Below are 15,656 nucleotides of genomic sequence, written 5' to 3'. Positions count from 1 at the left end.
CTTCTAGTGTTTCCTTGCATTCGGTGACACTCTACAAGACAATGACACTGCTCGTTGTTGTTGTTGTAGATACATTTTTCATGTGGAGGTGGCGATCCTTGTCAAGCTCCTTTAGGTGAGCAAGCTCGTTTCGGTCCAAAGGACCGATTGCCGCGGGAACAGAGTGGACATTGGTTATTCAAAGACGCCGATAACCGGCCTTGTCATATCACATCAAAGGCACTCAGAATTTGTGCAAGAGCCGGTGCCGGCCGGCCTCTCACTGAGACTCTCCACTCGATACCGCTGATTGTCCCCGACTGCCGTTGCAGCTACTCCGTATGGAGCATTCCACTATTCGCAACCTGTGGCTCGCCCAATAGCTCGCAGCTAAGCATCTTGTGACAGTAATGTACACCACACAGATCGGACCTCAATGTTCCATTCTGTATGGTGCTTATAGCTATCCCATGTTTACACTGCCCGTGCTATTGTAAGGCTCCGAAGCATGGGTACTTGCGAAAGAAGATGAGGCGGTAGTACTTGGAGTGTTTGAGAGCAGGATCCTTCGTAAAATATATGGACCATTCTCTGTTGATTGAGAGATATTCTTCATCGTATGACCAACGAACTAGATGATGTCGATAGCATAGTTAAACGCATTAAAAAACAACGTTTACGTTGCTCATATCGTCAGAATGAATGACAAAACTCCAGCTAAGAAGTCTTTTGAAATACGCAAAGGGGGAAACCCAAAACTCCGTAGAGAGACCAAGTGGAGAAAGACATCTCCAAACTGGGTGTCAGAGATTGGAGGAGTTCAGATCGGACTGTATTTAGATATAGCTGTCATTTAGAGTGATATGCCGGTTAAGGGTCTAAAGCTCATAAAGGCTTTATTTATTACACGATTTTGTTGAATTTGAAATAGTGGGACATCTGGCCTAAATATGGATCGGATCTGAAGCCCATAAAAGCTTTATTTTTTAGCCGATTTCGCTGAAATTTGAAACAGTGAGTAGTTTTACGCCTTCCAACATAGGACCCATATATGGTTCAGATTGAACTATATTAAGATATAGCTGCCATATAGACCGATCTGCCGATAAAGAATCTAAAGCCCATAAGAGCTCTATTTATTACCCGATTTATCTGAAATTTGAAACAGTGGGTTATTTTATGCCTCCGGACATCTGACATAAATATGGATCAAATCAGACTATATTTAGATATAGCTGCCGTATAGACCGATCTCCCGATAAAGGGTCTGAAGCCCATAAAAGCTTTATTTTTTAACCGAATTGTTCTGCCTCCATTACGATCCGGCAAATGCAGCCGTCTTAACTCCTACAAAGCTAGGATTTATGCCAACGTGCAGAATGTGTGTCACGATAATGAACTGGGACCGCATGACAAACATCTCTTGTTTAGCTGCCTAGCCAGACCTACTCGACTCAAAACCAAATCTCGTTGGACACACCCCACTTTAGTCAGAGTTCCTGAATCTGGATATTCAACATAAATCAGCAGATGTAAAAAAAGGACACATCACAACATCAACTACTGTAGGAGATATTTTGATGAGGATGAGACATTCCACAGAGGTGTTAGCGAAATCGTATGCAATTTCAAAGCCTTAGGTTGTCCGGTCGCCTTTTGGCAGACCCCTATAGTTGTCCAACCCGGTATTTCGAAAATTTGTTGGGGTTGCCAAATCTTCGATTGTGGTCCGATTTCCAAATGTTTTGAAAAAGTTCTAAGAAAAATACAAATAGAGATATTTCAATAACCTCAGCTCTAACCATTCCAAATTTCAAAGAGATATCTCTACCCGTTCTTACATGGCATATTTTTTAATAGACTTTCTCTTACCGCGCGTTCGAGCACTTGCTGTGTTTATGTCTACATCTGCAGATGCCCGAACTCTTTATCTTAAAGGGCAGTTTTTTTTTCAATCTAGGTGATCTTGCAAATGTATCTCAAATATAATTTTAACACAACTACACACTTTAAATTTTTCTACAACCGATCGAACGATCGTATTAGGAATTCAAATATGTTCCCCTCTTTTTTTATTTATTTGTTATTCATTATGTTGGAGTACTTGAAAACGTCAAAACGATATATCGAGATGGCGATGGTGCAGAGGGAGCTTATTCGTTTATGGTTTACATTGGAATTCAAAGTGGTGTCCAATATCCCATAGATCATTGGAGTCCATGCAAGTGTAGCAATGAAACAGCCACTACGACACTAAGATGATGGCTGGCCCAGTCTATGATTTACAATGGAAATTAAGTCAAGTACTATTTGAGCAGTGAAGGCATTTACCATAGCAAGATTTATGGTGTCTGCAACAGATGAAGTTGTTTGTCTAAGCACAGTCAAACAACCAACCCCAACAATCATTCATGCGGGGATTTACTTTATAGGCCATGATTCTTCCCCTTTGGAATTAATGAATGGCTGGCTGACAGACTGACTGACTGACTGGTCTACAGTTTAGTCATCTGCATTCAAATTATTTGGCATTTGTGTATTTCAGTCACGTCTTTTCACCATTTTTGATGTTCTTGTCTATGGCTATGAGGTGTATATTTTTAATAGATTTAAGAAAGAAAATGTAATTTTTTATGATTTTTATTTTTTTTTTTTCATTGGGACAACAGTGTTGATTGAAACACTTGAAGACCGAGAACATTCATCATAAAATATTTATAGAGAATGATTATAGTGATATTGTTGGAAAATTCACCCAATCCTAAGAATGAATGATAGAGGAAAAATAATAGAGAATAGGGAGATCACAAACTTAGGTATAAATGTTGCCTATTTTTAGGCAACAATTTGAATAATATGAACTTTTCAGAAGAATTTCCTCATTTTTATAGAATTATAAAATCAAATATTTGAACCAACTAAAGCTAATTCAAAATGATTATAGTCAATTAGAACTAGCTCATCAAAATTGCATATTTTGCAACAATGTGTGAAAATTTTCAGGTAAACACGATTTTAGGGATTTTTTTCAAAAGATTATTGTTAAGAAAACTACATACAGGCTTTTTATACCCACCACCGAAGGCTGGGGGTCTATTCATTTTCTCATTCCGTTTGCAACACATCGAAATATCCATTTCCGACTCTATAAAGTATATATATTCTTGATCACCGTAAAAATCTAAGACGATCTAGCCATGTCCGTCCGTCTGTCTGTTGAAATCACGCTACAGTCTATACAAAAAGAGATATTGAGCTGAAGCTTTACACAGATTCTTTTTTTTTTTTTTTGTCCATAAGCAGGCTTAGTTCGAAGATGGGCCATATCGGACTATATCTGGGTATAGACCCCATATAGACCGATCCGCCGATTTAGGGTCTTAGGCCCATAAAAGCTACATTTATTACCCGATTTTGCTGAAATTTGGGACAGTGAGTTGTGTTAGGCCCTTCGACATCCTTCTTCAATTTGGCCTAGATCGGTCTAGATTTGGATATAGTTGCCATATAGACCGATCCGCCGATTTAGGGTCTTAGGCCCATAAAAGCCACATTTATTATCCGATTTTGCTAAAATTAGTCCACTCGACATCTTTTTTTTAATTAGGCTAAGATCGGTCCAGATTTGGATATAGCTGTCATATAGACCGATCTGCCGATTTAGTGTCTTAGGCCCATAAAAGCCACATTTATTATCCGATTTCGCTAAAATTTGGGACAGTGAATTTTGTAAGGCCACTCGAAATCTTTTTTTTTAATTTGGCCCAGATCGGTCCAGATTTGGATATAGCTGCCATATAGACCGATCTCTTGATTTAAGGTTTTGGGCCCATAATAGGCGCATTTATTGTCCGATGTCGCTGAAATTCGGGACAGTGAGTTGTGTTAGGCCCTTCGACATTCTTCTTTAATTTGGCTTAGATCGGTCCAGATTTAGATATAGCTGCCATATATGTCCGTGCCGAATTTGAGTGCATAAGTTTTCCAATTTCACCGGATTGTGATGAAAGAGGTGGTGGGTATCCAAAGTTCAATGCACTTTTCAGAAACATTTCTTAATTTTTATTAAATTATGAAATATTTGAACTAACTAAAACCATTCTGAGGAAATGTAGCCATGTTCATCCGCGTCTGGCGAAAGCACGATAGCGGTCGAACGCGTAAAGCTAGCCGATTGAAATTTTTATCCGATTTGGCTGAAATTTTCCACCAAGTGTTTTGTTATGACTTTAAATAACTGTGCTAAGTATGGTTTAAATCAGTCCATAACCTGATATAGCTGCCATATAAACCGATCTGGGATCTTGATTTCTTGAGCTACTAGAGGGCGCAATTCTCATCCGATTTGTCTGCAATTTTGTATAATGGCTTCTCCCATAACCTTCAACATACGTGTCCAATATGGTCTTACTTGATCTATAGCCTGATACAGCTGCCCTATAAACCGATCTCCCGATTATGCTTCTAGAGTCCCTACAAGGCGCAATTCTTATCCCAATGAAATGACTGAACTATTACCCAATGACTTCTACTATGGTCTTCAACATTCAATTCATTTATGGTTTAAATCGGACTATAGGTTAGGTTAGGTTTAAGTGGAAATCTGCCATCAGACTCACTTAGACGTTTTCGTCCATTGTGATACCACAAGAACAGAAGAAGGAAGATGCCTTCTAGTTTCTACCCTTGAACCATCCAGATCGCTTAAAAAAGCCCAATAACTTGCGAATGTTCACATCCGCTAAATCAGACAAGTTGTTCTACAGTCTCTTCTTCTTCGATGTCCTCACAGCTTCTGCAAAAGTCGTTACTGTCAACCTTCAGTCTGTCAGCATGTTTTCCGATTAGACAGTGAACTGTCATGGCGGACACAATGACTGAGACGTCTGTTCTGGCCAATGACAGCAAAGCATACCTCTTCAAGTCTAGATTAGGCCACATAGTTTTGGAATGCTCACAGCTCCCACTTTGTGACCATCTATCATTCGTTGTGCTTCGGGCCTGGTCCTGAAAACTTTGCTTACACATCGCTAGAGGTATACCCACAGATTCCAGTATCCCTAGAATGTGTAGGGTAGTTCCTAGTCTCGCAAGCTCGTCCGCTTTACAACTCCCTGGAATATCTCTGTGGCCTGGCGCCCAGAACAGGTGAATTTTGAACGGATCAGCCATCTCGTTGAGAGATCTGTGACAGTCGAGGGCGGTTTTTGTGTTCAGAAATATTTTCTCCACGAATTTAATCGCCGTCTGGCTGTCTGAGAAGATATTTAAGCCAATCGTCGTAATGACAATATATCTTAGCATTTAGCACGGTAGCATTTCTTGACATTGAAGGTGCTTTCGATAATGTAAAACCGACGTCAACCATGAAGGAGTTGGAGTTTCTAGGCATCAACTTTACCGTAAGAAAGTTTATCGGATTAGTGTGCCACATCTGCATCTCGTATAATCTTCTCCAGGAGAATATTAAAGAGATTACACGATAGGCTGTCTCCTTGTTTGTCCTTCTCGGGTCTTTTCCAGGATTTGGCGCAGTGTGAATATCTGGTCCAGGGTGGATTTACCAGGTATAAAGCCGCATTGATAGGGCCCAATTATCTCATTGACTTAAGGTTTTAATCTTTCACACAGTACGTTCGAGAGTATCTTCTATGCGATGGGGAGAAGACTTATTCCTCTGTAGCACATTCCGTCTTGTCTCCTTTCTTGTGTACGGGACATAGTATGCTGAGGTTCCAATCATCGGGTATGCGTTCTTCTAGCCAGATTGCACAGATAAGTTTATGCATAGGCCTTATCAGCGTGTTCGCCTTCGGTCTTAAATAGTTCAGCGGGTAAACCGTCGGCTCCTGCTGCCTTGTTGTTCTTTAGTCGGGTAACTGCTACTTGGACCTCATTCTGACTAGGAGGTAAACATTCTATACCATCATCATTGATTGGTTCTGCGGTATCCTCTTCGCCGCCAACGTCGAACACTAGCAGTTGGGTAAAATGTTCTTTCCATATCCGCAGCATGTTATCTGTGTCGGTTACCAGATTTCCTTCTTTGTCTCTGCAGGAGCATATGCCTGTACCAAAGCCATCGATTTGATGTTTAATACTTTGGTAAAATTTCCAGACTTCATTCTGACTCCTGTACATCTCAATTCGCTTACACTCACGCCTTTCCATTTCTTTTTTCTTTCTGCGTAATATACCTTTCTCCTCTCTCTCTCTCCTTTTCTCCCGATACCTCTAATTGAGTCTGATGGCAGACTGTCACTTAAACCTAACCTTATAGAGTTCCTATAGAATAACCCTTTACATATAAGAGAATAAAATCTAGGAAACAGAAAAAATATTATGCATCCGTGCCTTTATAATTATGCTTCAAAATGCATCGCATAAATTCACTTCAAAACAAAACAGAACATTAAAAAAATGAAAAATGGTCTATCGACAATTGTAATGTAATTTCCAACCCTTCCAATAAGTTGCTCACGATAATAAAAAACGGCATAAACTTGTTGGGGATAGACACAAATATGGCGTACCAGTGACCGACAATTGTTTTTCATTCCCCGCCCCCATTGGTGAATGGACCACCATTACCAATCTCCGATGGAAGTAAATAAAGTTTCATTTTTATTTACTGAAAAACTTTGATTTCTTTATGGCCTTTGAGAGTGTTTTTTGTAATTAAATTTCGGAGAATGATTTTTGAATAAATGCAAGAGTTTGGGAATTCGTGCTAAATATACAACATATACGAGTGGTTATAACGCAAACACTTTGGTTGGTGTTTCTTTTATAACATTTTTTTTTTTTTTGGTGGGGTGTTGCTGGATATACAGCACAGAAATGGTTCAAGATCTTTTGATTTCTTTATTTTCGCTCCTGTATTGTCCGTTTGCCGGGTATAAACAAATCGTAAATTTGAAATGAAAAAAAAAAAACACAACAAAAATCCATGCATAAACAATTTGCAATTGTTTTTGTTATATAAAGCAATGATGAAGAAGGGGAGGAAATGGAAGAAGAAGAAGAAGAGGATGTTTCAGAAGTGGAATATATTATAAAAATGTTTATTTTCCAACACTTTCATATGGAGAGATCCAGAAAAATCAGCAAATATATAAACTGAGATGGTAAGCAGGGTCGCTCTGCTGGCAAGGATTAGTCATCGACCCAAACACCGAGGAAGGCAAAGGTAAAACACAGTCACACAATACACAAATATATAACCCACAAATAAGCAAAACTTAAGTGTATATAGTATTCAACACAAATATGGCACAAGTGAAATTTAATTTATAGATATAAAATCAATATAATAAATAATATCTCAAAATATTTGGACTTAAATGCTACAACAATTCATATTTCTAATATAAATAGCACCCCAAAATTGTTTTTTTTTATATCCATACATTAGTCTTCAAATATGTCGGCATCTCGTTTTTAAGAGCACTAGTTTTACTTTCTCTTTTTTTTTTGAATAATAAACATTTCTTTCTCTATGCTCTTTTACTTAGAAAGTCCCCCACACAAGATAACATTTCAAGAGTTATGTGAGAGATTTACTCCATAGCGTGAATGTGGCAAAGGATTAAAGATGTCAACGACGACAACAACTATACCAATGGGCTGTAAAATATGAATGGCCACATTCTCATACTCACACATTCAATGGCCACATACTCTCATAGTTACACATACTGGCTATGCTCACACATTTGGGGACCAATAAACATGAACACATACAACAATAAATATTATTTATGTCTCTTACAAGAAATCAGCGTTGACAAATGACTACGGCGTCGGCAGCGGTGGCGGCGGTTAAGACCAAGCAGAAAGAGAGACAACGTAACGTCCCTTGTGTGAGAGATAAGCAGAAGAACATATTGGTTAGTGATTTCGTTTAGCAGCTCATAAATAAACCAAGAAAATATTAAGTGGCTATACATTGGTGGGAGATATTAAGGAAATACACAGAGAAAAAATACACATTAATGTAAGACAAATGTTATATGTGTTTTATTTCTCTTCAAAGGAGAAAAACTAAATATGCTAAAATCAGACACCAAATACAGAGAGAAAGACATATGCATATGCAAATTTGTTCATTAACATTCCATTAAACGACTCACATATCAATGAGAGTTGATATTTACGTCCAATATATTTGTTTGGGGGAGTTTTTGGGGTTGGAAGACCCCTCGCATAATTCATCCCATTTTTTAATACGATATTCGTATTCTACTCCCCAATACCTTTTATTTGATACCCATATTGTCCCTATCGGTCAACTTTTGATTTTTTTCCCGCCACCTTCCAATATCAACAAGCTAAAAAGCCTTTTCCTTCTTCCTGGCCATTTTCGTAATCTACTTCCGAATGATAAGGGGCCTCCTTTTATAGCCGAGTTCGAACTGTGTGCCGTAGTGTGACAGCTCTTTTGAGAGAAGTTTGACATGGCATAGTACCTCACAAATGTTGCCAGCATTAAGGGAAAGACCACCGCTGAACATTTTTTCTGATGGTCTCGCCCGAATTCGAACCCAGGCGTTAAGCGTCATAGACGGATATGCTAACCTCTGCAAATGCAAATTTGTTCATGAACATTCCATTAAGCAACAGGGGCAAAATTCGGACATATCAATGAGTGCTGTTCGATTCAAGTTTAAGCGCAATGATAAGGGGCCTCTTTTTTACAGGCGAGTTCGAACGGTGTGCCGTAGTGCGGCTCCTCAATGGGAAAAAGTTTTTACATGACAAAATACTTCACAAATGAGATCTGTTTTAGACTGCCTGACCATAATTAGGGTCCTACAGGCGGAGATCCGGGCGATCACGAAATGCCTGATGTGGTGTGGTGCTAACGCGAGGACAACGAGTGTGAACATCTTTACGGACAGTAAAATTGCCATAAGGGCAACAACAACCAGGACGGTCTTCAGTGTTTGAAGGAGGTTAACGCCTTATCTGGGGATGGCAAAATCCGCATCGTTTGGATACCGGGCCATAATGGAGTAAGGGGACATAAAAGGAAGACAATTTGGCGGTGAAGGCCAGAGGACTGCCGTCAATAATCTTGGTTAACCCGAAGGCTTTCGGGTCAACGCAGTCCGAGTTAAGGGCGTGGGCGACAAACACAAACAATGTAACGCTGTGGAATAGCGAAATGGTCGGCAGAACGGCAAAAATCCTATGGGGAGATCCGTATCATGAAGGGACGAGGCTATTACTGAAAGGAAGGAAGAAGAAGGTCAGTATAGCTTTCAGTATCATAACGGGACACACACCGTCACTTAGATGGGGACGCAGTACAAGACATGAAACAACTTAGGGGCGTGGTATGGAAAATCATTAGCAATTTTGTAATTAGCATGGAATCCAGACTCAGAATTTCTTTTTTGATGCTAGGATAGGTTAGGTTAAATGGGTTGAGTTCACTCGGAAGTCAGTTTGGCCCAATGTGGTACCCTAGGGAGAGAAAGGGAAGAGAAAGAAAATGTGAGACCTCGTACTAGAGGTTATACACGAATTAAAGAAAAAGACAGGAGTAATGGAGAACTCGAGCGGTGGGTGAAGAACCGCCCGTCCCTACGCAAGCACGGATCTACCTAAGCCGGAGATTTTGGCAGCCCCCATTGGAACCATTCTGTTCCCTCAACAAACCACAGGAGACATACCAGAAAGTACGTTTGCAAGATTATCCAGATCACAGAAGAAACGACTCACCTGAAAGGAGAGCCTATGTCTCTGCAGACCCGGACAGGAACACAGCAAGTGCTCAATAGTCTCCTCCTTATCCTCATCGTGGCAACTCCTAGAGAAGTCATTGTGCGGTAACCCCATGCGCGCCGCCATGCGGCCTATGGCACAGTGTCGGGTTAGGACCCCTGTCAAAGTACTCATCGACCTCTTATCGAATGCCAGTAAGTCCCTTAGGAAGATCGGTTTCTATGGGAGCTATATCCAAATCTGAACCTATATGGCTCATTTACAATCCCCAACGACCTACATTAATATTGGAAAATTTCGAGCGTGTTGCTTTACGCGTTCGAACGTTACGTGATTTCGACACACGGATGGACCGACGGACATGGCTAGATCGAATGAGAGTGTCGAGAGGATCCAGAATATATATACTTTATGGGGTCGCAGATCAATATTTCAAGGTATTACGAACGGAATGACTAGATTAGTACACCTCCCTCCAATGGTGGTGGGTATAATAAACAGGATTGTCTACGAACCTAAGGGAAATTTGTGGCTGGAACACTTGGAGCAATATGACTTAGGAGCCGGTTTAGGCAAGCTGTGGTCTGCTGTTAAGTCATTCTCATACCACGGAAGAAGGAATGAAAGGACCACAGTAAATTTTAGCAACATAATTGTGATTGACCTGTAGAGATGCGCCAGGTTGTTCAACCCCCAATTTATTGAGCATTTCAAGAGTAACACGGCCGAGCCGATGGACAGCCATCGCAATTTGCCGTGAACGAAGTTACGAATGTCATTCGTGGCGGCATCCGTACAGACGTGGCAGTGAACTATGGAAAGCATTCGACACGGTCAGCTATACCAAACTATTTGAGGATATCGTCAACACGTCCCTCCAGCTAAGCCTGAAACTCTGGGTCGCCATTTTGTGGAAGCTAGAGATAAAAAATTGAAACACCAAAGAGTGAAAGAGGGAGTTCCCCATGGCGGTGTGAGATCTCCGGCATGTTTAACTCTAACTATACTCTATTACACACGCAATCCAGTGGACATAGAGATCATTTCATATGCAGACTGTACGGTTTGTACGATTATGGCCCCCACCCATTGTTGTCATCTGCGATAGGTTAAACATCGACCTCAAGGATTTTCCCGCTTATTTCGCTGCAAGAGATCGACCAACGAATCTTCAGCCATTGTTCATCACATACATATGGTGGCCGATGGAGTGAGCATTCCGACCATCAAGTGTTAAAAAATAGTTGGTGTAAAATTTGACAGCTCTTACAATATCTTTTCACATGCCGCTGCAATCTACGATAAGGTCAAAAATAGAAACAAGATCCTCAAGTCACTTGCCGCCAGTTGTTGGGGTGCTGAAAAATAAACCTTGTTGACCACGTACAAAATAAGTGGCCGGTTAGGGGCAAGTTATGCTGCGCTATTTAGTCTCGACAGCTATGTTAAACGCAGCGGAATAATATTCAGATCTGTAATAAGGTGGATCTATTTATATATATATAGAGCGAGAGGTTCAGCACAACAAGAGAGAATCTCTAGAGCATGCAGACACGGTAACAGACGGGGTGAATAGCTACTGGGTGAATGTGGTCCTTGGAGAACGACCGTCTCCCATTGCTCCTAAAGAAATTGATTCCCCCCGGCAAACCAGAGTAGTTCTGCCTCAATTACGATCCGGCAGATGCAGCCGTCTCAACTCCTACTCCTGTTTATAAATAATCTTGTGCAAAAGTACTAGGCATCTCATATACAATAGCAAGTGGAAACACATTCCTTAAAAGGAATTTGATAATTGCGAAACACGTTGCGTTCTTATCATAACACGTATATAACAGATAAAAGTTTTCCCAACAACCACATATACATGATCTGTCCAACTTAACGTCCTTCTCTTAGCCGCTTAGGTAAATTTGCACATCATCAGCATACATGAGTACCCGATTATGGACCAATTGGTGAGGAAGATCATTCGCATACATGAAGAAGAAAAGTAAACCGATTGGGAACGGTTAGACAAAAAAGACTCTATAACCCTGGTCGATGTCTCAGTAAAATTTAAAAAGAGGCGAAGTTTTAAACACATATTCAGCTTCTATGGTGTCGAAAGTTTTGGTAAGGTCGAGTAGGATAAGAAAATAAACCTTGTTGTCATCGATTTCCCTCCGAATTGACTCGGTCACTTCGATTAGGGTGCTAGCACAGCTATGACCTGCGAGGAAGCCCGACTGCATAGCCGTCAATAATGATGAACGATCGAGATATTCCGAAATCTGGTTGTGTATTATCTTTTCGAAAACCTTAGAAAGGTGTGACAATATCGCTATCGGTCGGAATTCCGTATTAGATTTAAGAACGGGGATAGTTTAGCATGTTTCCAAGATATGGGATATATACAAGAAGTCAAGATAGTGTAAAAAATATATGTAAAAAGAGGCAGCAGACGATGGAGAAGTATCCGCATGAACCTTGGTTCAATACCGGCAGGTCCAATGGCATTCGATTTAACCTATGCAAACTCGTCAAAACCTCATCATGAGTAACGCATCTGAACTCGAAAATTGCAATTCCGACCCACCTTGTTGCCCGCCATGAGTGTAATAGAAAGAGGTATCAACTTCGTTTTCGTAATAAAATATAAAATAAACAATGGATGTTTTAACGGTGGATTGAAGTCTGATGCTTGCTCCTTATAGGAACTGTTGCATTGTATAATATTAGGATATTCTCCTGAAGAAATCCGAGCTGCTGATCTTACAGAAATTCAACCATACACTCCGTTCCAATCAACTTCATAGTATATCTCCTCCAAAATATTGTAGTCTAAATTGACAAAGTCAAGTCAAGACTTTTTGAGCCTCTGGAGGACGCAATTATTACACGATTTGCCTGAAATTTTGAAGGTGGTGTTTTTATATTTGAAAAAGTTATTTAATCCATGGTGGAGGGTATATAAGATTTGACCCTGCCGAACTTGGCACGCTTTTACTTGTTAGAATTTAACTTTTTTACTTTATATAAAAATTGTCTAATTTTTCGCCATTTTAGTTAGTGAGTGTCGCCTGATTTTAAATCTTGTTGTAAATGAGTGGCGTGTTAGATATGCATGCTCAAATACTAGTTTAAAAGAATGGTCTACGTTTATTTAACAAACTCATTTTCAAAGTTTCAAATTTCTTTCAATTAGGTGGATGGCTTTACATTGAGACATGCACCCCAAGGAGCATAGGCGATGGTGACGACGATGATGACTGCCTAACCGGAATTGTGATCTAATCTTTGACAGGCACAGAGGCGCAAACAGCTTTAACTTCACTAAGGCAATTGCGTAAAATACACATTTTATATGATGGGGAGGAATGCTATTAAAACTCCATCAGTTTGCAAAAAAAAAAGTAAAAAGAAATAAAAAGAAAAAAAATCACAACATGGAGTTGGTTGTTTGCCTATTTCACGCTATCCACCATTATGGAGTAGAAACAAATTTTCTACACTTACGACTTGTGTTGAAGCTGATAATGGCGTGCACGTGTGGATGTGTATTCGCTTCCAGCCCTCTTGTAATGAATGAAATTAAAAATTAAAGGCCTAATAGTATGAATGAATTAAATGTTGGAGACGCCTTAATGTTCGCATGAAAAAGGGCATCTAATGATGATTTCATTCTGCGAAAACACACATAAACTGTTTAATGTAGTGTTAAACTTTGGGCTGGTGAAGGCTTTAATGGATATGCTACTGCTGTTGCTGATGGTTTCATGGAAAACACAAAACTACTTATAAGGTGCTAAGCATCAATAAAGTGGCAATGATATTATAATGCTCGTTATATTCCTATTGAATATGTTAGTATAGATGTTTTTGCATAGTTAGCTTTTCTTTGAGAATGCAAATAATCGAAAATGAATTATTGGGTTGCCCAAAAAGTAATTGCGGATTTTTCATATAGTCGGCGTTGACAAATTTGTTTACAGCTTGTGACTCTGTAATTGCATTCTTTCTTCTGTCAGTTATCAGCTGTTACTTTTAGCTTGCTTTAGAAAAAAAGTGTAAAAAAAGTATATATGATTAAAGTTCATTCTAATTTTTATTAAAAATGAATTTACTTTCTTTTAAAAAATCCCCAATTACTTTTTGGGCAAATCTGAAGGAAAGACAAAAGTTATGAATTTATTTTAGTAACACTTATTCTCATAAGGGAAATCAGACTGTTTCCACAAAGAATGTATCGTGTTTATTAAGGTTTCAAAACGAATATGATAGGTGATTCCAATCTTTGGAGTCTTTAGCCTATCTGCGTCACACAAACCGAAAATGTGAATGAACAATAGAATTGAATTTAAAACATAATATAGAGGTCATTGATTTCAATTTACAAATTTTGAAAATTCATCATTCGAGATCTCATGTATGTCAAAACAAAGAATAATTGTGTTGCTCGTTAAGATATTTTAATAATGAAAAGGAAAATTTTAATGCAAAAAAGTCAAGGTTGGTTTATCTTGGAATTGCTTTTTGAACTATTTGACCATGGTGCACTCATTTTTGTGGAGAACTATCGTGGATGTGTTTCAGAAATGGTTCATGATTCAAAATACGAAATTTAAATCTCCATGGCTGCTATTAAGAACCACAAATCTAAAATTTAAAATCGTAGATCTAAGATTGTAGTTAGGGACTAAGAAGATTACAGAACAAACATTTAAAATACTCGAACGTAGATTAAAGATTTCATAGTTTAGATCATAGATCTATAACTATTGATAAAAGATTTAAAATTTGTAATCATAGATATATGATTTAAAATCGTAGATTTAAGATTATAGATCTTTTTATTTCAAATAGTGATGGGCAACAATATATACACTATAGCACATTGATGTGTACGCACTCAACTCGTAGATCCAACATCTGAACTTTTAGATTGTAGATCTATGATTGCAGATAGTACACCTTATACTGTATATCATAGATCTACGATTTATTGGTGTCGATTGGCTATTCGGCTAGAGTACGTACCTACATTATGGAAAGTTGCTGAACTGATAATGATTCCGAAACATGGTAAGGACCTAAATGAGGCCAGCTCCTACAGACCAATATCGTTGTTATCATTAATTGGGAAACTTTTTGAGATGATTATATGTAAAAGACTAAATGCAATTATTGTCGAAAAAATATAATTCTGAGTCACCAATTTGGATTCCGCAAAGGCCAACAACAACAACCGATCCAACGTGCATAAATCATAGCGGATTTATGGCACGATGTGTGTGCCGATTGTGACATGGACCACACGTCATCTGTTTAACTTCCCAGTCAGACCCACTCGACTCAGACCCAAAACCCTCCGGACGCACCCCACCTTAGTCACAGAGTTCCTGGATCTGAATATTCAAGATATTCAGAACCAAGCAGAAGAAAGATAGAATACAACACAAGGGAATTTTAGTAGTAGTAGTATGTACTTTATACCACAGATCGGTATTTGGAGGAGCTACAATCGGGATGCTTGGATTAGTGCACCACCACCCATGATGGTGGGGTATACAAATTAAGATGTCTTTACCCGCCTACAATAAGATTCGAAAAGCTATACCATCATATTGATATGCAAATCCTATTCCATGTGAACTTTTTCTTTAATTTGTAGATCTTTTAATAGATTTGCCGCTGCACATACTACAGCAACAGGCGGGTCTGGGATACACCTCCAGCACACTTAAGAAGGTGGTTTTTGTATGGAGTGCAACAGAAATGGCAACAGAAGAGCGCTCTTGAAATGCGTAACATGTTTTTGAATAGTCGTTGTTGTTTGTTTGTTATTCACTAAAATGTTCATTTTATTGTTTTTCCAACAACCGTCGACAACGAATGAAGGAAAATATAGTCTTCGAGTACTCAATAGCAGCAGCAGCACTTGGGCCTTATGTTTGCAAACGAAAATG

General features: G+C 39.1%; 1 protein-coding gene and 1 long non-coding RNA gene across 4 annotated transcripts in view; one reads left to right on the top strand and one right to left on the bottom strand.

Annotated features, from left to right (window-relative positions):
- The window catches only part of LOC131994874 (uncharacterized), a 72,868-nt gene extending 59,846 nt beyond the window's left edge, over positions 1-13,022 (top strand). The window contains exon 3 of the long non-coding RNA XR_009396897.1: positions 12,896-13,022. This is a non-coding gene — a long non-coding RNA (uncharacterized LOC131994874). The remainder of the gene's footprint in view (positions 1-12,895) is intronic.
- LOC106092030 (3-hydroxy-3-methylglutaryl-coenzyme A reductase) overlaps positions 1-15,656 on the bottom strand; it is a 216,812-nt gene that overhangs the window by 43,600 nt on the left and 157,556 nt on the right. The window lies entirely within an intron of this gene.

The sequence above is a fragment of the Stomoxys calcitrans genome, chromosome 2 (assembly GCF_963082655.1).
Source record: "Stomoxys calcitrans chromosome 2, idStoCalc2.1, whole genome shotgun sequence".
NCBI lineage: Eukaryota > Metazoa > Arthropoda > Insecta > Diptera > Muscidae > Stomoxys > Stomoxys calcitrans.
The sequence above is the reverse complement of the archived record's forward strand: the minus strand, read 5'-3'. Positions and strand labels throughout refer to the sequence as shown.